The following is a 27775-nucleotide window of genomic DNA, read 5'->3' as shown; positions in this document are numbered from 1 at the left end:
TGTATGTGTGTATGTATATGTATATGTATATGTATATATATTATCTATAAATATATCTCGATGTATCTACATAGAGATAGATGTAATATTATTCAGCTATAAAAAAGAATGAAATATTGCCATTTACAGCAATATGATGGAGCTAGAGAGTGTAATGCTAAGTGAAATAAGTCAGAGAAAGACAAATACCATATGATTTCACTCACATGTGGAATTTGAGAAAGAAAACAAGCAAAGGGAAAAGAATAAGAAGGAGAGAGAGAGAAATCAAGAAATAAACACTTAATTATAGAGAACAGTTATTGGTTACCAGAGGGGAGGGTGGTGGGGGAATGGGTTAAATAGGTGATGGGGATTAAGGAGTGCATTTGTTGTAATGACCACAGGGTCATGTGTGGAAGTGTTGAATTGTACACCTGAAACTAATATAGCATTATGTTAACTAACTGGAATTAAAATAAGAACTTTTAAAAAATAAAAAAGTAAAAGTATCATAATTCAAAAATGCATTTAATACACCTAACCTTCTGAATATCATGTTTAAGCCATAATAGTCTAGCCTACTTTAACCATGCTCAGAAAACTTACATTAGTGTACATTTAGGCAAAATCGTCTGACACAAAGCCCTTTTTATAATAAAGTGTCAAATATCTCATATAATTTATTGACTAATGTATTAAAAATGAAAAACAGAATGGTTGTAAATGTATTTCCATTACCCTCATGATCACATGGCTGCCACTCCCCAGCATCACAAGAGTATTAATAGTATCACATATCATTAGCTCAGGAAAAGATCAAAATTCAAATTTAAAGTAGGATTTCTACGGAATACATATCACTTTTGCACCAATGTACATCTGAAATATCGTAAGTTGAACCATCATAAGTAAGGACTATCTGTATCTTCTAATTTCCCTTTTGATTTCTTCTTCTTTCTTGGTTGTTTAAGAATGTGTGGTTTAATTCCCTGTATTTGTATTTTTTTTCTGTTATTGATTTTTATCCACTGTGATAGCTAAAAATATTTTTTTATGATTTCAGTCTTTTAAAATTTATTGAGACTCATTTTGTGTCCTAACATATGGTTTGTCTTGGAGAATGTTCTATGTGAATTTGAGATAATGTGTATTATGCTGTTCTTGGGTGTTCAGTATATTTCTGTTAGGTCTAATTGGCTTATGGTTTTGTTCAAGTCCTATATTTCCTTATTGATCTTCCATTGTCTGTTCTACCATATTAAAAGTGATGTTTGGAAGTCTTAATTATTAATGTAGAGATGTCTGTTTCTCCCTTCAATTCTGTAATGTTTGCTTTATATATTTTGGGCTCTGATGTTTGATGCTTATATATTAAAATTGTTATATCTTCTTGGTGGGTTGATTCTTTTATCAATCTGTAATGTTTTTGTAATAGTTTTTGACTTAAAGTCTATTTTACCTGAATTAGTAGAGCCACCTTAGCTCTCTTTTGGTTAGTATTTGCGTGGAGTATATTTTTTCATCCTTTCAATTTCACCCTATTTGTGGCTTTCAATCTAAAGTGAGTCTCTTGTACATGAATAGACACTTTTCCAAAGAACACATCCAGATGGCCAACAGACACATGAAAAGATGCTCAATGTTACTCATCATCAGGGAAATACAAATCAAAACCACACTGAGATACCACCTCACACTGAGCAGAGTGGTTAAAATTAACAACGGATGCTGGTAAGGATGTGGAGAAATGGGAACACTCTTGCCCTGTTGGTGGGAATGCAAACTGGTGCAGCCACTGTGGAAAACAGTGTGGAGGTTCCTCGAAAAATTAAAAATAGAACTACCATACACCCCAGCAATAGAACTACTAGGAATTTATCAAAAGGATACAGGAATGCTGATTCATAGGGGCACATGTACCCCAATGTTTATAGCAGCACTTTCAACAATAGCCAAATTATGGAAAGAGCCTAAATGTCCATCAACTGATGAATGGATAAAGAAGATGTGGTTATATATACAATAGAATACTAGTTGGCAATAAGAAAGAATTAAATCATGACATTTGCAGCAATGTCGATGGAACTAGAAGGTATTATGCTGAGTGAAATAAGTCCAAAACGTACCAAGGAAAGGTACATGTTCTACCAGTAGGAGACAACACAGTATAGCAGTCAAGAACACAGGCTTTATGATATGAACAGCTCAGCATCACTACATAGCTGTGCAGAATTAGACAAATTGCTTACTTGCTCCAACTCTCACTTTCCTCCTTTGAGAAATGAGTTCTGAAGGTGAAATAAGATAGTATTTGTAAAGCACTATACACAGAGCTTGACACACAAAGAACTATCCAGAAGAATATTGAAATTGCCAAGAATTAGGACAAGATTTTCATCGGAGACAGTTGACAGTGAATTAGAAACCGAAATCTTGAAGGGATGAGGGTTTGTGATCCAGCGGTCAGTATATGGTTGTAGTCAGAGTAGTCATGGACAGCACAGTCCAGAGATATGATATTCAAGGTTAGGTGACTTAAGACATTGAGCTACTGCCTTTTCAGGTTTGGAGTTCATCAACTAAGAGACTACAGTTGTGCACAAGCTATCTTTGGAAGGCCTCCTCTTCCCCAGGGTTTTTGCTGTAGTGAATGCTACAGAGGCGAGTGTGGGCCAAAGTCGATATATTTGGAAGGTGGCCCTTGAGTGTGGGGAGGCTGGAGATAAGGAGGAAACAGTGATGCAGAGTGCATGTGGTGAAGGTTTGCATGGGAAGCATCTGCTTGGAGCAGGTGTGCTGTCAGAGCAACTTGGGCCTGGGCCGAGATGCCTGGCTGGCTCAGTCAGTTAAGCATCTGACTCTTGATTTCAGCTCAGGTCATGATCTTGTGCTTCATGAGTTCAAGCCCCATATCAGGCTCTGCTCTCTCTCTCTCTCCCTCTCTCTCTGCCCCTCCCCCACTCATGTGCACTTGCTCTCGTGCTCTCTCTTTCTCTCTCAAAATAAATAAATAAACTTAAAAAAAAGAGAGAGAGAGAGAGAGCTACCTGGGTCAAAAGGGGTGGGTTGAGGCCAAGGCTGAGCTGGCTGGTCAAAGAAAGTATGCCCTTCTCTGGTCTGTCTGGGTAGCTGGTACATAGGCAGGATTCATGGGAGTCACCAGTGACTGGGGTGCAGACTCGAAGATAGCTTTGTATAGAGAATGGCCAGAGAGAAGGAGAGTTCACTGCCCAGAACAGAGAGGAGATCATCCGTGATAGAATGGACTGAGGTAGCAAGTGGTCAAGCCAGACCTCAGGAGGAGAGGGTCTTCCCCTCATCCTCAGTCCTCTTCCTGCTTCTTGCCCTCAGGCCTGCAATCCAAAACCTGCCCCAACTCTCAGAGGCTCCCAACTCTTAAGGCAAAATGCCACTGTTCCAAATCAAGACGATGGTGACTTCACATGCATCATCTCCCACAGGTATTCACATTTTAAAAGAAGACAAACAAAATTAAATTTCTGATGGTGCAACAAAGAAGGTCATGTCCCTCCGGAGCATGAGGGAGCAATTGTCCTGACTTCTCAGGTTGCTCTGCATGGAGCAGCTCCTCCTCCATCCATGTTATTTGCCATGGCCCCCAGGTAGGGGGTCTTACATAAAGCTGCCCGTCCTACCTAAGATTTTTGCTTTTCTGCATTTTAGCTTCTGTTTTATTTTAATTTCTTTTTGGCTTCCCTTTTCAACACATTCCCTCTCTACCTCCCACTCTAAGAGTCATTTTCCAGGATACCATTGAGAAATTGAGATCTTTCAGGAGCAAGATGCTAGAGCCTTTGTGTTCTCCTGGTGGCAGCCTGTTCCCCCTCAGTTAGAATTGCCTCTTACATATCTGTCTTTCCTATAAGATTTGAGTGAGATTTCAGGATTGAACTGACTCAATGAGATTTCAGAAATCTCATTCATCTTTGTATTATCAATGCCTAGAACATAGTAGACAGCTGGTATTTGTTGAAGTGAAATGAAGTAGAAAGAGGCTTATGGGACTTAGAGATGGGGGATCCCTGTGTTTTCCAAAGAGTCTTCTTTCCTTCTGATCCCAAGCGTATTCAGGTGAGTGAGTACCGCCTGAATACTAACAGTGCCCTGACGTCTTCAGGGATGCTGCACTCCCTCTTCTTATCTTTGGGATGTTGGTAGGCAGCTGAAATGGTAGGCAGCTATGGTATAATGAAACAAATCTTTTTTCTTATGGAAAAAAAAAGTCCATCTCAAGGATATATGGATTTCTCAAATACCTCTTTCTTCCTCTCTCCCTCTGAAAATACTGTATTCTCTTATTTATAACACTTTTCTAAATTTCCTGCATGAGTGTTGACTTAGTTGTTCAGGCCTGGGGAAACCAGAAGCAAGTGCTACTCTCCTGGCTGTGACCCAGTCATAGAGCTGGTGGTAGCACCCATGTGTAACTATGGGTAACAGGGAGTGGGAGAAGCAGAGGCTGCTGTGAAAAGACTGTACATATCTGGGGCTCCCTCTCTGAGGTGTCTGACAGCAGTGGGCAGGTTGGTTTTCTGAAGAGCCTCAGGAAATCGATCTCCTAGGCCAGGGCTAGCAATGGTTCTACCATTAACCATGTGTCCTTAGGTGAATTGCTTAACATTCTGAGCCTTGGTCTCCTCATCTGTAAAATATGTAATAATAGTATATGTTTCCAGGGTACTCGTGAGAATTAATTTATTTAAAGTCCATACAATAATGGATAGCACATAATAAGTGTTCAAAAAATGTTAAGTATCATCACCATCGTCATCATCAGCATCATTATGTCCTCTCATACTGACATATTACAATGTTATTTTATGTTGTGAAAGCAAAAAAATGGTATAGGAATTCTGAAAAGGATGAAATGTTTTCACCAAATAGTTTGGAAAGGCTTTTTGAAGGAGACAGTAAATGAGCTGAGCCTGAAGAAATATAAGTAATGGCATATGAATAGACAGAAGAGCATTTAGAGAACTCAGTTTTATTTAGTTTAATGATTAAAAAGCACAGACTCTATAACCAGACTACAATTGTTAGATTACTGGTTTTGCCATTTATTAGCTACATAACATCGTGTAAGTTACTCAACTGCTCTGTGCCTCAGTGGATTCCTTTGTAAAATAGGGATGTTTATAATACCTATCTGAAAGGTAATTGTTATCAAAAGCCCTTAAAGACTCAACAGTGTTAGCTGACATTGTTAACTGTGTACCTAATATGTGGTGTTTGGCATGATTTTTGATACTTTGAAGACTAAAAGGCAGGTTGCATATCTTTTCTGAGCTGTCTGTTGTTTGTTGTCTGTTGGAAGATGCAAACCATTCACAGAGAACAGGTAACCCTAATACAAGTGATATCTCAAAGTGCCCCGACGGGTAGAGGGATTTGAGAAATACCGTTGATGGGCTAGGATGTGTGTTACTATTTTTCCAGGACTAGCCAGAAATGGCTGGGGGCCCTTGAAGCCAAGCCCTGCTGCCTCCCATAGAAGAGCTGATTGCAGACTCTGATTGCAGGCTGAGGATCATCCCCAGGATATGTCTAGACCAGGAAAGTCTGGCCTCTCTAGACCCTCTTCAGTGTCCTCATCACTAATATGAGGACAGAATCCATTATCTTACAGTACTATAGGGAAGAATTAAATGAGGTACCATATTTGAAAGTACAAACTATGTATTAACCAAACTTGGTTGTAATGGTTTTGTTTCTTACTATATTGCTGGATTTGGTATGATGATACTTTGTTTTAGATTTTGCATTTTTGTTCATATGTGAGATTGATGGGTAACTTTTCATTCTCATTAATGTTTTACGTTGTGAAATCAAGGATGTATTTACCCTATAAAATGAATTGACAGGTGTTACCTTTTTTAAAAATTCCAAAAAAGATTGTATAAAATTTTTATTACTTATTTCTTGGATATCTGGTAAAAATTGCTAAAGAAGTTTTTTGTGTGGAAAAAATATTTTAGTACTGATTCAGTTTCTTTAATGATTATTGAGCTATTCACAATTCTACTTCTTTTTGAGTCGTTTTTGCTAAGTTATTTTTTTCTATGTGGTTATATAGTTATAAAGCATTGTTTGTTGAAAAGACTATCCTTTTCCCAATGAATTACCCTGGCACCAACAAAACAGTGTATTTGTGGGTCCACATTGTTTAATTCCTTGTCTCTATTTGGTCTCATCAATCTAGTATTCTTACCCAATATCACATTGTCTTGCTTACTGTAGCTTTACTCTTGAAAGTCTAGAAGTCAGGCTATATAGTACCCCAGTTTTGTCTTTTTCTTTCAAGATTGTTTTAGCTACTCTAGAAAATTATGTATCTGTGTTAATCTCAGAATCACATTACAGTGTCTGTGAAAAGCCTGCTTATGGGGCACCAGGGTGGCTCAGTTGTTAAGTGTCCGACTCTTGATTTTGGCTCTCAGAACATAATCTCATGGTTCGTGGGATCGAGTCCCACCTTGAGCTCTGAGTTGACAGCATGAAGCCTACTTGGGATTCTTTCTCTGCCCCTCCCCCTTCTCACTCTTGCTCTCTCTCTCTCAAAATAAATAAATAAACTTAAAAAAAAAGTCCTGCTAGAATCCTGATTGTGATTACACTTATTGCACACAACAATTTAGAAGAAATTGACATCTTAACAATACCAAGTCCAGTTTGTTAAATTATATTTTATGAGAATTTATAATTTCATTTAACTGTTCAAATTAATTGGCTTTCCCCCCATAAACCTTCTTAGTGATGTTTTAAAATACCTGCAAAATATGTAATGGTATCATCTTTTTAATTTCTCACATTAGTGATGCCTTCACTTCTCCCTTGACCTATCTTTTCAGAGGTTTGTGAAAGTATTAAGTAAGGCATTCATGGTTTCTGCAACAACAATAACCAACAATGTGATATTATAGAAGTTTATTTCTCCAAATAGGTGCTTCTAGGTGGCAGTGGCTCTTCATCTTTCATTCTGCCATCTTCACAGTGTGGTTTCCAAGGCTGCCTTGCTTGCCTTTACCATGCTGGGAAAGAGAATGGAGGGCCACACATGAGAGGGCTCCATGGATTGGATTGAGAATGGCACATGTCACTGTTGTTCACACTCCACCACTAGAACTTTCATAGGACCACCACCATTCAGGCGGTGCTGGGCAATGTTAAGGAGCTGTGTGCCCAGAAAGAAGAGAAATAGGTTTGTACAGCTATCCTGTGTATTCTACAGAGATTTTTGTTAGTCTTAAATAAAAACAAAAACAAAAATTCTTCCTTTACTGATCTTCTCTGTTATACATGGATTTTCTGTTTTATTAATTGTTCTTAGCTTTGTTATATTCTTTCTTATACTTAATTTGGCTTTTTCTATTCACCTTCTAACTTCTTTTTTTAACTTTATTTATTTTGAGAGACATAGAGATGGGGGGAGGGGCAGAGAGAGTCAGAGAGAGAAAATCCCAAGCAGGCTCTGCACTGTCAGCACAGAGCCCAGTGCAGGGCTCCATTTCACAAACCATGAAATTATGACCTGAGCCAAAACCAAGAGTCAAGAGTCATACACTTAACCAACTGAGTCACCCAGGCACCCCAGCACCTTCTAATTTCTTTAAAAAGATGCTTAATATATTAGTGTTCAGCCTTTTTTTCCTATTATATAAAACTCTAAATTGTTCCCCTAAGTAATGCTTTGGCTGTATTCCATGAGTTTTCATATGGTATTTTTTAAATCATCCAGTTCAATTTCAATTTTTATTCTTTCTCCAATCCATGGGTTATTGTTACTTAATTTCTAAATATACAGAGATAAGACTTTGTTGATTTCTAGCTTAAGTGTATTGGATCAAAGAATGAACATGGAATTATTTCATTCTTTTGAACTGTGTAATCATTACAATATTTTTCTCTACTTTTTTAGAAGTTACACATTCTGTGTCCATTTTTTTAAAATATTTGCCCAAGACTTATAATATGTATATTTAGCTTACCAAATTATAATAAATCAATTCCTTTATCTTCCTCATGGATAATACAATGATCTCAGAACAATTTGAACCTTATAATTTTACTGACTTCCTCTATATTGTTGTTCTATATTTAACTTTTGTTTTTTAACCCTACTAGATGCTACTATTTTATGTAGTCCATGTGCATTTTTATTTACCTACTCATTTACTACTTTCTTTGACTTCCTTCTTTTGTCCATCTAGGATTTCTCTCCTTCTGTCTGAAACTCATCCTTTATATGTTCTGAATTTTCTCAGCCTTTTGTTTTCTTAAATTGTACTTATTATTAAGAGGTATTTTCACTGGAAATAATATATTATTGTTGGGCAGCTATTTTCTTTCAGAATATTAAAGATATTCTTCCACTCTATTCTGACTTCTGTTGTTGCTCTTATAAGTCTAACTCTTTGGGGCTCCTGGGTGGCTCAGTCAGTTGAGCGTCCGACTTCCGCTCAGGTCATGATCTCACAGTTTGTGAGTTTGAGCCCCGTGTTGGGCTCTGTGCTGACAGCTCAGAGCCTGGAGACTGCTTCAGATTCTGTGTCTCCTCCTCTCTCTGCCTTTCCCCTGCTCATGCTCTGTCTCTCTCTGTCTCTCAATAATAAATAAACGTTAAAAAAATTTTTTAAATAAGTCTAACTCTTTGCAGTTAGTAATTATTTCCCCTCGTGCAACTTTTAAGGTATTTCTTAAAATACACCACCCCCTTATTTGGAATTTTTTGGTTTCACTCTAATTTGTCTATGAGTATATTTCTTTTTATTTATTGAACTTCAGATTTTTTGGACTTCTTAAATGTATAAATGGGTGTCATCAGTTTTACAGAATTCTCAGCCATTAATTAATTCTTCAAATATTGCATCTTTGCCATCTTCTTTCCCCCTCCCTTTGGAACTCTAGTTTTAACTTGTTACACCTTCCCACTTTATTCATCATGTCTCCTAAACTCTCTTCCATAATTTCCATCATTTTATCTCTCTGTGCCATTTTGTTAATTTCCTTTGACCTATCTTCTGATTCACTAATTTTCTCTCTAGCTGTATCTAATTTGTTGATAAAGCTGTTAAGTTTTTAATCCCTTTATTATAGTTTACTTCCAAAGGGTTTTGATTTGTGGAAGTTAATATCTAGTTTCCTGCTTCATATATGTACTTAAGCTTGTCTCTGTTTCTTTAAACATAGCAAACAAACTTATTTTAGCTTCAGGTACTTAGCATTTGTTGTCTTCTTTAGTTCTCAAGACCTTATGTCTATAATAGTATCATTATGTCTATAATAGAGATAAAAACAGCGACACTTGTCTCAAGGTCCACTAGTTCCTTTTCTATCATCTGCCTTCAGCTAGAAGCTGAAGCTCTGAAAAATTTCTCTGAGCCAGAGAGAAGTCTTGGATTTGATCCCTGCTGGGGATCTACAGAGAGATTGCCTCTGTCTGATGGAGCCTCCCCTAAACTATACAAAAGAGGCAGGGTCATTGAGCATGGAATAAGGTCTTATGGAACTAAGACTTACATTTCCATAATTCGCTGTGAGAGCTTACTGAGGGCAGGGATTGTGTCTGATGCATCACTACAGTGTTTAGCACAAGACTTAATAAATATTTGGTCATTGCATGACTCAGTGTTCTGGGTACAAAGCTAGGATACAAATATATGTGTAATAATTAATTAATAAATAACTAAAATATCAATATAATTAAAATAAACCATTTGGACTCTATTTGTTGAGCATTTATTAATATCTGGCTATGAATATCTAGATTGGAGCTTAGCAAGCTCTTTCTATGAAGGGGAAACAATAAGTATCTTAGACTTTGCTGACTGTATGGTGTATTTCACATCTACTCAGCTCTAGCATTGTAGCCTGTATTAGTCGTATAGGGCTGCCATAACAACAAAATACCAGACTGGGTGACTTAAACAACAGGAATTTATTTTCACATAATTTTGGAACCTAGAAGTTCAAGATCTAGGATGCCATAATGGTTGGTTTCTGATGAGTACTCTTCCTAGCTTGCAAATGGCCATCTTCTTGTTATGTCCTTATGTGGCCTTTCCTCTCTGTGTGTGCAGAGGGAGAAAAAGAGTTCTTCTTATAAGGATATCATTGCTACTAGAAAGGCTCCCCCTTATGACCTCATTTAACCTTAATTAGCTCCTTAAAGGCCCTATCTCATTCTACAGTTACATTGGGGGTTAGAGCTTCAACATACGAATTTGGTAGTGGGGGGACACACTGTTCTGTCCATAACAGAGCCTAAAACAGCCCCAAACAACACATTAATGAATGAGTAAGGCTGTTTTCTAATAACACCTTATTTACAGAAGCAAGTGGCAGACTGATTTGGTTCATGGACTACATTTTGCCAATTTCTTATCTAGATATATAAATGATTAACCTGTAAATGTGACAAGACTTATTTGAAATCATGTTTCTTCGGGGCACTCACTCTTGACTCTTGACATTCAGAAAGAAGAGCACAGCATCTGAGGCATAGCCAGGGTCAGATGCTTTGTCCCCACTGACCAGCTGGGCATTCTAACCTTAGCCTTTGCTAGAGAGGAGCCTAATTTATCAAAAGCACCTAAGTGATGAATTATAGTAAGTAGGTCCTGAACAAGTTCTATTTCATTGCCCTTTTATTTCTTATAGAATAAAGTACAAAATTTTATTTTTTTAAATTTTTTAGTGTTTATTTATTTTTGAGAGACAGAGACAGAGCATGAGTGGGGGAGGGGCAGAGAGAGAGAGGGAGACACAGAATCCTAAGCAGGCTCCAGGCTCTGAGCTGTCAGCACAGAGCCCAACATGGGGCTCGAACTCATGGACTGTGAGATCATAACCTGAGCTGAAGTCAGATGCTTAACCGACTGAACCACCCAGGCGCCCCAAAATTTTAATTTAAATGGCAGTTGGTGCAATGTATGTGAGACAACCTGTATCATTCCAAATTCATGCATTTATTCAAATATTTTTTTAAGAGCTCCTGTATGTAAGACAGGGTTCTAAGTGCTAGGGATATAGATGTGATTAAGACAGACAAAACCTTGACCCCTCCTTGTGCATGCTGACAAGATATGACTCTTGCCAAAATTATAACAAAATTATAACCATTGAAGAAAGCCATAAGTCCTTGGTTGTGCTTCTTTCACAAGACTCTTTTACTCATTTCCATTTACATCTGCTTTTTGGGAGGTGCCTGCAATCAGGTACTTCACCTGAGTGAATGGATTTTCTTGGTTGCTTTCCTATTCTATGCAATAGGTGTGGACCTGTTAAGTATAGCAAGTAGGTAAGATCTATGAGGACTTTGGGATTATAAGGAGAAATGGGTCTTCATTTGGGGTAAAAAGCTCTTTGGATTGACAAAGAAGGAAAGGTACCAAGATTAGCCTCAGTGCTTCTTCTCACCATAAGAGTTAGGTCTTCTTATACCACTCCCTGATTTTGGCATTCTGGCGGGTTTCATGCACAACTGCTGGTTTCAGTGACAAACCTGGGGCCATGCTGGTAGATGAGAGGGTCTAAGAACTGGCTCACTAGGATGTGATGGCACTCTTAAAGGGGAGGCTGCCAACCCTGTTACTGGGAAAATGTTTCTGAGAGGACAGTGGAGTGAATGACCTGGTGAGTGGCTCCCTGTAGGTGGCTCCAGTACACTATGACCGGAGACAACACAGCCAGTCAGCCCACTGTCATCTAGCAGGCATTCACTGGGCACTGCCTTGTTATCTGGCCCCTATACAGTTGTGGGATGAGTGGGTGGATGGGACACAGAGGTAAAGCCATTGGAATATAATGGGTCAATGAAGAGCTGCATTTTCATCCTACCTTTGCCCTCTACCATTACCTCAAATAACTTTTCCAGGCTTTACTGAGCCTGTACCCCAAATATAAGATAAAGGTTATTGACTATAACCTCTTCTAGACCATTCCTCTCAGGAGAAAATAGAATCTGGGTACCCATAAACTTTGCCCAGCAGCAAACAGCTCACTAGTGGTAGACTGAAGACTAGAACCAGCAGACAGGTCAGCTCTTCACCACCACCAACGAGCATCAGTAGACCCCAACCCGCAATGCACATCTGTCCACAGGTTCTCCTCCTAGACTTCTAGCCTTCTCTCTCCTTTTTGAGGCCTGTGCAGATTCTGCTGCATTCAACAGCCCACCTAAGACCCACCTCCTCCAGGGAATTTTCTGTAGCCACCGGACCTGCCTCTGAGGTCCATGAATAGGCACTACCCTCCCTGCCTTCATTCTCAATGTCTGGATGTCTGTGTCTAACATGGCTCCCAGAGTGGACGTTCCTCACCCCAAAAATATGTTGATTTACTTTCTTATTTAAAAGCAGTGACTTGTAGGTCAAGGCCAGACCCTGAGCATGGCATACAAAACCCTTTGCATCCTGGCTCCTGCCTTCCAGTTGAGTCTTTTTTTCTGGCCATTCCCAATAAATGTTCCAGTTGTGCTAAATGACTCTATTTCATGGCATGTTTTCTCCTACAAGTATATCCTTAACACCAGATTTCCCCTTTGTGGTGCCTTCCTATATCTACTGGCTGAATTTCAACTCATCTTTCAAAGTTTAGCACATGCATTCTTCTTCAGAAAGCTGCTCCTGTCTGCCTTGGCTTACTTACCTGGGAGGTCCCACCAAACTTTTGCATTGGGCAATCTAGTACTCATCACTTGCCTTATAATTGTCTGCCTTCTTTTTTGCTTCAACTTCTGTGCTGACTTCCCTAAGGGTTAACACAGAGTCTTTTATCTTTATATCTTCATTACCTAGCATGGAACCTGGCACAGAGTATGTATCAACAAATTAATGTTTGAATAAATTATTGAATTATGGAGGATGAATATATTCCACCTGATTATAAACTGTCCTTCACTGTTTTTTAATAATTCACCTTGTGCCAGCCTTGGCTCTCTTCTGCTTTGTTCTGGCTGGTCTTAGAGCCTGGCACAATACCAGGAACAGAGCATGGCCTCAGGAACTAGGGTGTTGAATTGGGTTGAGCTGCTCAGTCTTCCATGCCAGTCAGTGTAGCCTCAGCAGGGTGGGGAGACATAATCTCCTCCCTGCTTACCTTCAGGACTCAGTCCCCCAGAGCCAGAGGGTGGAGCTCAGGAAGGAAAGCCTGTGCTTCCGTTTTTATCCATCAGGTGTTGTGGCCCCACCTGGTGAATCAGCCCAACCAGAATGGGCCTAGGGAAGCACGTGTTAGCATTGCAGGTACCCGGAGGCTCTTTCCAAACTTCACGAGGCCTCCCTCCCTGCCCAGTCCAGGCATGTTCCCCAGTTCTCTGCAGAAGGCTCTCTGCTGGCGAAGGCCACAACTTGGTTTACTTGTGTTCCAGGACAGCTGGACTTAACAGGTAAGAAAGGGCCACAAGTACTTCTAAGAGGGGAGACTAGTCTTGTGTCTGGGAAAACATTTTTTGAGAGATTTGGATGGGAGAGTAAATTCAGAGTTTAGATGGTCCTGTTACTGTTCTCAGAACCCTGCAGCCTGCCCTGCCCTGCCCTGCTGTGCCTGGGTATGAACAGTGTGCCAACCCACAGCCCACTGAGGCCATGATAGGGCACAGACAGACCCTGTATGAGTACACCTGGTCACTGAATATAGTTTCAGAATTTTGAAACTGTGTGCTACAAACTGGATATATGTGTCAATTTGCTATGGATGTGATTATTTTCTGTAAAAAAAATCTGTTTATTAAACTAAATTGAACTTTAACTTAGTTATATAGAAACACAGAAATTGCCGTAAGGATGTTATCTACATGCATATTCATGCTCTTTGCTTCACCCACTGCCCACCCAGAACTGTTGCTTGATTTCTATACCTACAGTGAGTGGTCAGAAAGGCCTTATTCACTCCTGGTATGATCCCTACAGAAGTGAGATTTGAGATTTTATGAGGAATACAAAGGACTGTTCAATGAATTCTGAACCCCTGGATTGAAAACTAAATCCAAGAGTGGATTTCAGTCCTTTTTCATTAAAGAACCACTGAGGAACCACCTGCAGAGGAAACAGGAGGACAGTGTGATGAGGGGTGTGCCCTGCCCCCAGAGGTCACTTCTGAGGCAAGGGCTGGGAGTCCTGGGATAGAGAGGGCATTCTACTGTCATTTCATATCCTTCTGCTTTATTGTTTTGTTTGCACAATGAACCATCTATTGCCTTTCTAATTTTTAGAAAAAAAAAAAACACTTTTCTTTGGAGGGGAAGAACTGGTGAAAATCTTTAACAATTTCATCCATTCCAGGTTTTGCTGCTTCTCCCAGGGTCCTATTCTGTGGCTGCCTGCATGGTCTGCCCTGTCCCATGGTGTCAGGCTAGCCAGTTCACATCCTCTTCAGCAGATGAACCTCTGTTTATATGTATGCACCTTTCTCCTCCATTAGCTTCCTCCGTGGTTCTTTCCCTGACTATCCTAAAGATTACAACATGGATTTTTAAAATTAGCTTTATTGAGGTATAATTTATATATAATAAACTCACCACTTATAAATGTACAGTTCAATGAGTTTTAACAAATGTGTGCAATTGCATAATTTTCCCTGTAATCATCATATAGAACTTTTCTATTCCCTGAAAAGTTTTAACAAATGTGTACAGTTGCATAATATTCCCTATAGTCATCATATAGAACCTTTCTATTCCCTGAAAAGTTTTAACAAATGTGTGCAGTTGCATAATTTTCCCTATAATCATCATATAGAACCTTTCTAGTCCCTGAAAAGGTTCTGCTCTGCCCCTACCTAGTAAATCCCCTTCCCACACCGAGTATCCCTTTCTTCTAGACTTTCACATAAATGGTAACATAGGTAGCCTTTGGTGTCTGGCTTCTTTCACTTAGTGGAACACTTATGAGATTTAACCATGTTGTTGTGAATGTGAAAAGTCCATTCCCTTATTGTGGCTGAGTCGTGTTCCGTGATGTCACTGTGTGTTTACCATACACCAGTTGGTGGACATTTGGATTGTTGCCAGCTTGGCTATTATGAATAAGTCTATTGTGAATATTTGCTTACAAATCTTTGTGTGAATATATGCTTCAGTTGTTTTTTCTGTAAAAACATAGGAGTCGAATTGCCAGTTGCATGGTAAGTGTATGTTTAACTTTATAAGACCCTACCAAGCTCTTTCCCAGTGGCTGTGCGATTTTACACTCCCACCAGCAGTGTGTAAGAGCTGTGGTTTTAATTTACATTTCCCTAATGACTAAGGATGTTGGGCACCATTTCACATGCTCATTTTCCATCTGAATAATTTTCTTGGTGAAGTGTCTGTTTAAATTTTTTGCCCATTTTTTATTGGGTTGTTTGTCTTACCACTGAGCTATAAGAGTGCTTTAAATAGTCTGGATACAATGCTTGTCAAATGTATATTTTTCAAATATTTTATCCCAATCTGTGGCTTACCTTTTCATTTCTTTAACAGTGACTATTAAACAGCAAAATTTTTAAATTTGGATTAAGTTTGATTTTCACTTTCTTTGCATGTTGTATGACTACTTTACATCATGTTTGCTTAGTCCAAGATGAAAAAGATTTTCTTATATTTATTTTAAAGATTTTTATGGTTTAGTTCTAATACTTAGGAATATGGTCTATTTTGACTTAATTGTATATATGGTGTAAGGTAGAGGGAGTTTTGGATTTTGCATTTTTTGCATATGATTATACTTCTAGTACCATTTATTTAAAAGACTAGTATTCTTTTTACACTGAATTATAGGGTTTGGTTTTTATATAGTCTTTTTAATTAGTTTTTAATCTAAGGCACTGGAAAAATATGGTACTTAATATATAAGTTAATAAATGACCTTTTGTTATTTCTCTTTTTCTAGAATACTTGAAATGGCATAGTCTTATAATTCCTTATGTTACATAGAACCTTCCATGCTGGTGAATGGGAGAGATTTTATATGGAGTAGACAGGGAGAGCCTCCTATTTGTTGGGGTCCAATCAGAAACCATTCTCCTGGCAGCAGTGACTCAGGACCATTACAGTGCTTAATTATGCAGGGCCTATAGCATATGGACAGTATGTGTACATGGGAAGGCAACTACTGTTCATTGAGCACATACTATCTTTTGGGTACCTAATTTAACTCTTACAATGACAGCATGAGGCTGCCTCATTTTGCAGGTAGCAACTGTGAGGCTTAGAGAGGATGGTTAACTGACCCACAGGAAACACACATCAGAGCTTGGATGTGAATACCATTTCTTTTTATTATACTGCTTCCACCAACACTGGCAGTTTTCACGTTTTTTTTTTTTCTATATTAATTGTGTTCGTGTTCTCCAGAGAAACAGGATCAATAGGATATGTAGAAATATATATAAGAGGAGATTCATTATAGGAATTGGCACCTGAAGTTACAGAGGCCGAGAAGTCCCATGATATGCCATTTGCAATATGGAGAACCAGGGGAGCCAGTGGTGTCATTCATTTTGAGCCCAAAGGTCAGAGAATTGGGGGACTGATGGTGTAAGTCCTGGGTCCAAATCACTAAACCAGGAGCACTGATGTTCAAGAACAGGAGAAGAAGGACATCACAACTTAAGAGAGTGAATCCCCCCTTCCTCCACTTTTTTGTTCTATTTGAGCCCTCAACAAATTAGATGATATCCACCTGCATTGATGAGCCCAGTAATTTTTTCCTCAGTGTACACATTTAAACACTAATAATTTTTTCCAGGGACATCCCCACAGATACGTCTAGAAATAATGTTTCAGTAGCTATCTGGGAACCTCTTAGCTTAGTCAAGCTGACACATAAAATTAAACAACACATTAAGGATATTTTAGAACCAACTATCACTTACCAAGTGAGGGTACATTTGGCAAACAAAGAAAACTCAGGCCTCGTGGTAAAAGGGCTCAGGAACGAGCCTCTGAAGCCTAAGTTGTAGACCAGAGACCATGAGGGTAGGTGTCTGCATCAGCAGCATCCAGGGTCAACAGTTCCCAGCTCCATATGGGTCCACACTGGTGGCTGCTCATGCCAGGGACTGTCTGCTGGTTCAGTAGAATTTAAGTCTCTATAGGAATAGTGGCAGTCATCCTCCAGGGTGGTGAGGATTGAATAAGATAGCACAGGTAAAATTCCTGGCATATGGTAGGAATAAATTATCGTTAGAGTGTTGGCCCTGATCACCAGACTAGGGAAGGACAGAAGAATGTAGTTCCTGTGGAATTTCAATGAAAGGAGGACCATAAGACACAGTGAAATCCATAAATGTTAGCTCCCATCCCCTAATGCTACCAGGATGAAAACATTTCTGTGGCACTGTACTTCCAGCCCATCATTAAACATGGCTCTGTGTTTTTAACTACAGCACACTCAAGAAAATGTATGTGCCACTTGCCCCCTGTGAAACAAAGGACAAGCAGTGTTTGCATAAGTGATTGCTGGTTACTAGGTGAGCAGAAGCTGCTGACTGCAAATTAAGGAATGTTAGTTAATTATCCTCCTGCCACAGAAGGACCTTCTTTCCAATGTGGAAGTGTGGGGGCTGAATGACTAGGTCAGTGTGAGCCAGGATGAAGGGCACTAAACCCAGAAGCAGGAGGCATGGACTTGAGTTCTGACCACCCTGCCAAGTTGCTTAACTTTTCCCCAGCTTCAATTCTGTTACTTTTAAAATAAAAGAGGTAGGGGCGCCTGGGTGGCTCAGTCAGTTGAGCAACCAACTTCGTCTCAGGTCATGATTTCACAGTTTGTGAGTTCAAGCCCCATGTCGGGCTCTGTGCTGACAGCTCAGAGCCTGGAGCCTGCTTCTGATTCTGTCTCCCTCTCTCTCTGCCCCTCCGCCACTCATGCTCTGTCTCTCTCTGTCTCAGAAAGAAATAAACATTAAAATTTTTTTTTAATAAAATAAAATAAAAGAGGTAAAGATCTAATATTTCTTGAATGTCTACTATTTGCTGGACATTTTACACCTACTATTTCATTTGACACACAAACACACATACACAATACGACATTTTTTCCTTCAGTCTTACACATCAGGAAACTTAAGTTTGGCAAGTCTGATGCCTTACCCTCAGACACAAAGCTAAGTGGTAGCTCTTTCTGACAGCAGAGTCTTAATTTTTTGAAACATCATGCTACTATTAATTCAAAATTGAGGGTAATGTAATTCACAAGTAATTGTAAAGATCAAATGAGATAATGAATACAAAGATTACAAACTGTCAAGTACAATGGACCTATTTTAGCTTTTTTTTTATGTTTAAGCAACTAAATGAAACTTTTAAAAAAAATTTTTTTAACGTTTATTTGTTTTTGAGAGAGACAGAGCACAAGCAGGGGAGGGGCAGAGAGAGAGGGAGACACAGAATCCCAACCAGGCTTCAGGCTCTGAGCTGTCAGCACAGAGCCAGATGCAGGGCTCAAACCCACAAACTGTGAGACCACGACCTGAGCCGAAGTCAGTGCTCAACCAACTGAGCTACGCAAGCACCCCTAAATAAATCTTTATATTAACTGTACAGTGAACATGCCAGAAGAAACATACAAGTCGAGGCAGAATAGAGGGGTATACATATGCATGCTAAGATTAATATTTAAATATACAAATAGGAAGGGGTGCCTGGGTGGCTCAGTCACTTAAGCATCTGACTCTTGATTTTAGCTCAGGTCATGACCTCAACAGTTTCATGAGTTTGAGCCCCACATGGGGCTGTGCACTGACAACATGGAGCTTGCTTGGAATCCTGTCTCTCTGCCCCTTGCCTGCTCATGCTCTTTGTCTCTTTGTCTCAAAATATATAAATACACTTTAAGAAACATACAAACAGGAAAAACAGCATTTTATTTTATTTGTAGAGTAGTTTCATTTTATCCCCATTTTTCTCCTGTGCTATGAACATAAAAATGCTATTATCATGTACCCAGATGAGAGCCCTAGCTAGGTCAGGAGCATAGACATATCTTCTGAATACTGTGCTGGATGTGAAGGTAAGACATAGATGTAGCTAAGCTCTGTGCAGCAGGGGTGGTGGAACTAAAGCCCATTTGAGCTCTGGACAGTGTGCTACATGTTTACACACACTATTTCAAGTCCTACTGCAGGCCTGGGAGGGAGGCCTTCCATAGGTATGGACCCAGGGTGAAAGAAGTTATATCACTTTCCCAGGTCAGGGAACTGATAGTGGAGGGGTGAGTTAACCCTGTATTTGTCAGTATATTCCTAGTGTCGAGCACAGAGCCTGGCATGGAGCAGAGACTCTACACCAGATGGTAAATGAATGAAATAAAAATGATAGAAGGAATATGTAATTGTGGGATTTGGGTCTGGGAGAGCTTCAAGAAGTGGCAACCCTGAATAGGTTGATGAATTGGTCAGAGAGAAGAGGGAAGCCCGGATTCTCAAGTGCAATGGGTAAGTACTCTGACTGGACAGACCCTTCAAGGCCCCAGGAGGAGCCTGGACACACCCATGAGAAGAAGGAGTATGTGGAAAACAGGGAAATGATAGGCAATGAGAAGCTGCAGACTGAAGCTGCTGCTTTCTCTGGACTAAAGCAGAGTCAAGAGTATGGGAGAGGGTTCTGGCTCACACAAATGCCCTCCTGGTGATAAGACTGATGTTAGCCACTATGCACATTGTATTTGTTTGATTGCCAGGCTATAGCATGACATGAGTTCAGTTTGATGTGAGGGTGCTCACCCTAGAAAATCTGCCCCCACTCTCAAACATATACACATATCTCACATTCACAGTTTCTCCCTGATTCATAGAATTCTTTACCACAGCTTCGTCTTGTGCATATCCCCTCCAGCGCAGAGCCAGTGAGGGAGTGTCTGAACTTTGCCACATATGGAATCTCTCTACTTACTGCCCCATCTCACAGCCTTCTTCTGCTTTTAAGCATATGACTACTTTGGGCCTGCCCAGATAATCCAGGGTTATCTCTTTATCTTGATATCAACTGATTATCTTATTTATATCTGCAAAATCATTTTTGTCATGTAACATATTTATGGGCATGATACTAGGGGCAAAAATTCTGCCTCCTGCTCTCCTTTTGCTTCCAACTCGAATGAGGGAATCAGAATTGATAACAGGCAGTTGTGATGCAAACTAATGAATGCTACAAGGAGAGTAAGCACAGTGCTGTGGCATACTCAGGAGATCTCTCTAACTGAAGCAGGGGAAGCTTCCTGGAGGAAGAATATCTAAGTTGAGCCTGATGTGACGAGTAGAATGTAGTAAGGGATGGAAGGAAGAATAGCATAGACATGTGCTGTGCAGTGGCTCATTGTTGTCAGCCTATGGAATTCACTTCAGGGAGCCCAAGCAACAGGGCAGTGGAAGGACAGATGAGAGAGCCACCAATGACTCTAAGCTGGGAGCTGAGATGATCAGATTTTCATTTTGAAAGGTTGTCTGATAGCACTATGGGCATGGACAAGATTATGTCTAAAAGGAGGGTAGCACACCAATGAGGAGGCTGTTGTGGTAATCCAAGCAAGATGATGATGGCTTGAAATGTGGAAATACCAGTGTGAGGGAGAGAGGTGAATGTGATACAATGTGGGATTCAGTGTGAGAGGTACCAAGTTCTGAGTGATTCCTGGGTTCTGGCTTAGCTGACTAAATGCAAAATGGTACCATTCAGAGATGGAAGGAGAGACAGAAGAATTGGAGACATAAGCCTTTTTTAGAGATGTTTAACAATTTGAGGTGGCTGTGAGACAGTGAGTGGTGATGCCCCATAGGTAGATCTAGAATAGTGATAAGCTTTGGGAGTCATCAGTGAATGATTGAAACTATTCTCAATGGTGGGAGGGAGAAAGGGAAGCCAGAAAAGTGGGGAGAAGCAGCAGGTGTAGAAAAAAGAAATCCAGGGAAGCACCATGGCCCAGAGCCAAAGAAATAGGGTTTCAAGAAAGAACTTGAAGTCAAGTGCTTTTGAAAAGTCAAGTTAGATGAAGACCAAAAATGTCCATTGGATTTAGCACCAGCACGGTCACTGGTGACCTATTAAGAATATTACCCATAGATGGTGGATAGGATCAGGTGGCAGTGCATTATAGAGTGACACATGAGGTAAGGATGGTAGCTGGAGGGAACCAAGGTCAAGAAAGTTTGGGGGGGGGCGTGTATTTTAAATGAGAGAATGAAGTTTATGTTTAAGTGCTATTGAGAGGAAGCCAGTGGAAAGGTGAACATACAGAAAAGACAGGATAATTGTTGGAGTTTAGAGGGCCCTAGATAAGCAGGAGAAGATGTGACTGGAAACACATACAGGAAGGATGGAGTGGGACTAGGTAGGAGGAAGGGATGTGTGACACTGCAGGTCCTGTAAAGGAGGAAACAAAATTGAAGGTACTCCTGAGTGACAATGTTGTGGTCTCTATGAAGGAGGTAGTCAGATTGTCTTCTGAAAGAGAGGAGAAGAGGAGATGGAGTAGGAGAACTGGGTAGCAGGAAGGTCTGAAGTAGCCTTGTGGGGAACAGGAGAGTGTTTGCTGGAAATAGAGAAGAATTTCAGGGCAGTGGTGATCACCCAAGTCTGCAGAGCCCCAAAGGGTTTGTTCTTCCCATTACATATGCTTAAGTGGACACTTAATGAATGAGAGAAAGGAAAAACATTTTCTTTAGGGAAATAAAAACATATTTTCAAGAAATTTTAAAATGTCAATGCAATCCATATAAACAATATACTTTCCCCCTTGGATATAGTTTTAATTAGATTAAGGGCTGGGGCAAGGGGTAGAACATTCCCCCTTCCCTCACCCCCAGCAAATCTTGCTGTGAGCATGGCGTTCATGTTGTCTAGGCTCAGAGGTGGCCTTAGAATCTTTCTTAACATTGTATTTCTGGCATTACCAGTCAGTGAGAGTTGGAATGTGGTACGAAATTAAATTTGCTGTCCTTAGGACACCAATAGGTACATTTATGTATTAATCAAGAAAGTATTCCCTAGATCTAGATAATGTTAAACAATAGTATATGCATTATATGGAATTTGAAGAAGTAGAATATTCAGTTAATTCATGCATTTATTCATGAAGATTTTTTTTGAGCACCTTCTGTTTGCCGGTCACAGTGTATTCAGTATTAAAACAATGAACTAGAAATAGACCTTTTCATCAAAGAATTTATGTGGAAGAATATATATGGTAAATGAAATAACCATTAAAGGTCATTAATGATATAACCAAAATTCCCTACAAATACAACAAGATGCCCTATAAATGTGTATAATTTACGCTAGATAGTGGTATAATTTTTACATATGTTCAAAGACAAAAGAGATCATGTGAGTCTCCTGGTATTTATATAAAATGGCCTGGGCTCTGTAGAAAATATAGAATTTTTAAAGAAACTTCATAAATACATGGTGATTTTAATAGATACCAAAAATAAGAAGTCTCCAAGTAGGAATATCAGGCATTGCTGGAGAGTCACTCATTCTGATTCACCTCAATTGTTTCTTCCTTATCTTTAGTGATATTCTGGACTACGTCTGTTCACAAGGCTGGGTAGATGTTTCACAGCATTACTAAGTAACCCTATTAAAGATCATGAATCAGTGCTCTAGGGCCCTCCAGTCATGGCCAAATTATTAAGATTCATAAGTATGGCATCTGTCTCCATTTATATGTCTTCTCTAATGTCCTTATTTTTTCTTCATTCTTGAAAGAATTCCATTTTCACTGGAAGTAGAATTTTCAGTTGACAAGTTTTTCCTTTCAGCTCTTGAAAAATACCTACTTTCTTCCCACCTCCATAGTCTTAGATGAGAAATCCACTATCATTCATATTGTGTTTGCTCTAAAAAGTATGCCATTTCTCTCTGGCTGCTTTCAGGATTTTTTCTTTGCCTTTAGTCTCCATAAATTCAATTATGCTGTGTCTTGGTGTAGATTTCTTCCCGTTTATTCTACTTGGAGTTTGCTCAACTTCCTGAATCTTTGTAAGTTTGTGTCTTTTGCCATGTTTGAGACATTTTTAGCCATTATTTCTTCAAGTAGTTTTTCAGTACTATGCTGTCTCTCCTCTCCTTGTGAGAGTCTGGTGATACAAAATTAGCTTTTTAATTATGATCCCATGTTTCCCTGAGACTCTGCTAATATTGTTACAACCTATTTTCTCTCTATTGTTCAGACTGGGAAAATTCCATTGATGTGTCTTCAAGTGTTTGTTGATTCTATCCTGTGTCATCTCTCCTCTGCTTCTGAGTCTATCTGGCAGATTTTTTCTTTCTGTTACTGTATTTTTCAGTTTTATAATTTCCATTGGTCCTTTTTTCTTTTTTACTTTTTTTAAATTATTATTATTATTTTTTTAAATAGGCTCCATGCCCAACATAGGGCTTGAACTCACAATCCTGAGATTAAGAATCATCTGTTCTACTGACTAAGCCCAGTCAGGTGCCCCTTTTTGTTTCTTATTCATCGATTAAAAAAAAAAAGTTATCTGTTTTTGTCTGTTGTTGAGGTTTTCTAGTTTTAATTAGTTTCAAGAAAATTCATAACTGCTTGTTGAAGCATTTTTATGATGGCCGCTTTAAACTCTTTGTCAAATAACGCTGACCTCTGAGTCATCTTGGTGTTTGTATCTGTTGATTGTCTTTTCTCATCCATGTAGTGATTTTCCTGGCTTTTGGTAGGACAAGTGATTTTTCAGTTGTATCCAGGAAATTTGGATATTATAAGACTCTGGATCCTATTTAATTTTCCTTTTTTAATAGGCAGTCCCCAGTTAAGATGTACTGCTAGGGCATGGTGGATGTGTAATGTTCATCTTCCCACTGGATCTTAACAATAACACCCCAATAAAAATGGAACATTGACATTGCCTCTTTGCCTGGACAAGAAGGGGAAGCAGAGGGCTGACTCATACCATGCTGTTGCTTCAGAGAGGGGTGGAAGCTTAGCTCCCAGCTGGGCCATAATGATACCAGAGAAGAAATGGGAAGGGGAAGGGTGAGGAAGGGTAAACAAAGTGCCAACAAGCCAACCTTTCACCACTCCTTCCACCTCAGTGATGCTGGGGCAGGGTAGAGGCTTGGTTGGGGGAGGTAGTGGTGAAGCATGGTGGTAATTACATCCTCCTCATTCTGCCTTGTTAAGTCTGATTGCTACTGTTTTGGGGTTAAGGTCCAGCACCCTGCTGGCACTCGGATGGCAGAGCAGTCAGAGCACCACCTGCTTCCACTGAACAGGAGATCTTCTTTCTGCTGGGGTCACTGACACTGCCCACCAGGGGCAATACCCACAGATGAGAAAACTTGAGTGCCACCTGCTTCCTGGGAGCAGTGGAATATCATCTGGGCACTCACCTTGCTGAAACAAAGGGACTGTGTTTTTCACTGGTATTCTTTTGTGAGGCTGCCCTTGTCCTGGCCCTTTTTTAAGGGCTGTTTTTGTCTGAGCCTGTTGTGAGTTCAGGTTTGGAAGTTCTTTGATATATATGGGAGGCAATAAGGAAACCAATGAACTTATGTCATTTCTTAAGTCTAGAAGTTTGTAAACAGCCACCTTATGCCTCCCACTTTTCAGAGACTGTGTCTTGTGTCTACAGTTATTTAGTTGTAAGGGGGAGAATGTGGGAGCAATGGGACTGCTCAATCTTTGGCAGAACAAGAAGTCCTATCATGTCATTCAATAAACTTTTAAATTGAAATTGAAATTTTACATTTAAAGTAAAAACAAAATTTTCCAAGAAGCTCTTAGACAAATTTATATATATATTAGGTACTGTTTTTGTTGTTGCTTTTATAAAAAGATGTCTCTTTTACAAGAAAGGATCAGAGAAAATCTTCACAAACAACCACAAAATAAGTAATAAAATGGTAATAAATACATATCTATCAGTAATTACTCTGAATGTTAATGGATTAAATGCTTCAGTCAAAAGACATAGGGTGACAGAATGGATTAAAAAAAAAAAACAAGACCCACCTATATGCTGCCTACAAGAGACTCATTTTAGACCTAAAGACACCTGCAGATTGAAAGTGAGGGGATGGAAAAACACATATCATGCAAATGGATGTCGAAAAAAAATGGGGTAAAAATACTTATATCAGACAAAAGACTTTATTTTATTTTAATTTTTTTAATGTTTATTTTTGAGAGAGAGAGAGAGAGCATGCACATGCAAGTGGGGGGGGGGCAGAGAGAAAGGGAGACAGAGGACACAAAGCAGGCTCTGCACTGACAGCAGAGAGCCCAATGTGGGACTTGAACTTCCACCCAGGCACCCCTCAGACAAAATAGACTTTAAAACAAAGACTATAAAAAGAGGCAAAGAAAGACACTGTATCATAATAAAGAGGACTATGTAACAAGAAGATATAATGGTTATGAATATTTATGCACCCAACATAAAGCACCCAAATATATAAAACAGTTAATAACAAACATAAAAGAACTAATTGATAGTAATACAATAATAGTAGGGGATTTTAACACCCCACTTACATTAATAGATCATCTAAACAGAAAATTAACAAGGGGACAATGGCTTTGAATAACATGCTGGAACAGGCAGATTTAACAGATATATTCAGAACATTCAATCTAAAAGAGCAGAATACACATTCATTTCAAGTGTACATGAAACATTCTCCAGAATAAATCACATAACAGGTCAAAAATCAAGTCTCAAGAAATTAAAAAAAAAATCAAAGTCACACCATGCATTTTCCCACCACAATGCTATGAAACTAGAAGTCAACCATAAGAAAAAATATGGAAAGTGCACAAATACCTGGAGGTTAAATAACATGCTACTAAGCAATCAATGGTCAACCAGGAAATAAAAGGAGAAATTAAAAAGGGCATGGACACAAATGAAAATGAAAACACAATGGTCCAAAACCTCTGGGATACAGCAAAAACAGTTCTAAGAAGGGAGTCTACAGCAGTACAGGCCTACCTCAAGAAACAATAAAAATTTCTTTTTTTTTCAACGTTTATTTATTTTTGGGACAGAGAGAGACAGAGCATGAATGGGGGAGGGGCAGAGAGAGAGGGAGACACAGAATTGGAAACAGGCTCCAGGCTCTGAGCCATCAGCCCAGAGCCTGACGCGGGGCTCGAACTCACGGACTGCGAGATCGTGACCTGGCTGAAGTCGGACGCTTAACCGACTGCGCCACCCAGGCGCCCCTAAAAATTTCAAATAAGCAACCTAACTTTACAACTAAAGGAGCTAGAAAAAGAACAATAAATGAAGCCTAAAGCCAGAAGAAGGAAGGAGATAAGGACTAGAGCAGAAATAAATTATAGAAACTAAAAAACAAAAACAAAAACAAAACAGAACAGATCAATTAAACGAGGAGCTGGTTTTGGGGGAGAAAAATGAATAAAATTGATAAACCTCTAATCAGACTTCTCAAGACAAAAAGGGACAAGACTCAAATAAAATCATGAATGAGAGAGGAGAGATCACAACCAACACCACAAAAACACAAAAAATCATAAGAGAATATTATGAAAAATTATATGCCAACAAATAGGACAACATAGAAGAAATGAGTAAATTCTTAGAAGCATGTAAACTACCAAAACTGAAGCAAGAAGAAATGGAAAATTTGAAAAGACTGATAACCATCAAGGAAATTGATTCAGTAATAATAAAAAAAAAAGCTCCCAACAAACAAAAGTTGAGGACCAGATGATTTCACAGTCAAATTCTACCAAACATTTAAAGAAGATTTAATACCTATTCATATCTCAAACTATTCAAAAAAAAAAAAAATAGAAAAGGAAGGAAAACTTCCAAATTCATTGTATGAGACCAGCAATACAATGATACCAAAATGAGATAAGAACACTAGAAAAGAGATCTGTAGGCCAATATCCATGATGACTATACATGCAAAAATACTCAACAAAATATTAGCAAACCAAATCCAACAATACATTTTTAAAAGTCATTCACCACAATCAAGTGGGATTTATTCCTGGGTTGCAAGGGTGGTTCAATGTTCACAAATCAGTGTGGTACATCACATCAATAAGAGAAAGGATAAGAAACATATGATCACTTCACTAGATGCATAAAAAGCATTTGACAAAGTGCAATATCCATTCATGCTAAAAACCTTCAACATAGTAGGTATGGAGGGAACATACCTCAACATAATAAAGGCCATCTATGAAAACCCACAGCTAACATCATCCTCAATGGGGAAAAACTGAGAGCTTTTCTCCTAAGGTCAGAAACAAGACAAGGATGTCTACTCTCACCACTTTTATGCAACATAGTACTGGAAATCCTATTTGCAGCAACCAGACAACAAAAAGAAATAAAAGGCATCCAAATTGGCAAGGAAGAAGTAAAACTTTCACTATGTGCAGATGGCATGAGATTATATATATACACATATATATATATATGTGTGTGTGTATATATATATATATATGTATATATATATATATATATATATATATATATGTATGTATATATATACCATAGACCCCAGTTCTATGCTAGAACTGATAAATTCAATAAAGTCACAGGATATAAAATCAAAATACAGAAATCTCTTGCATTTCTATACACCAATAATGAAGCAGAAAGATAAATTAAGAACATCTCATTTACAATTGCACCCAAAATAATAAGATATCTAGGAATAAACCTAACCAAAGAGGTGAAAGACCTATACTCTGAAAACTATAAAACACTGATGAAAGAAACTGACGATGACACAAACAAATGGAAAGACATTCTATGCTCATGGATTGGAAAAATAAATATTGTTAAAATGTCTATA

This window comes from Prionailurus viverrinus, chromosome C1 (assembly GCF_022837055.1).
Source record: "Prionailurus viverrinus isolate Anna chromosome C1, UM_Priviv_1.0, whole genome shotgun sequence".
In the NCBI taxonomy this organism is placed as follows: domain Eukaryota; kingdom Metazoa; phylum Chordata; class Mammalia; order Carnivora; family Felidae; genus Prionailurus; species Prionailurus viverrinus.
This window is presented reverse-complemented; position numbering follows the sequence as displayed.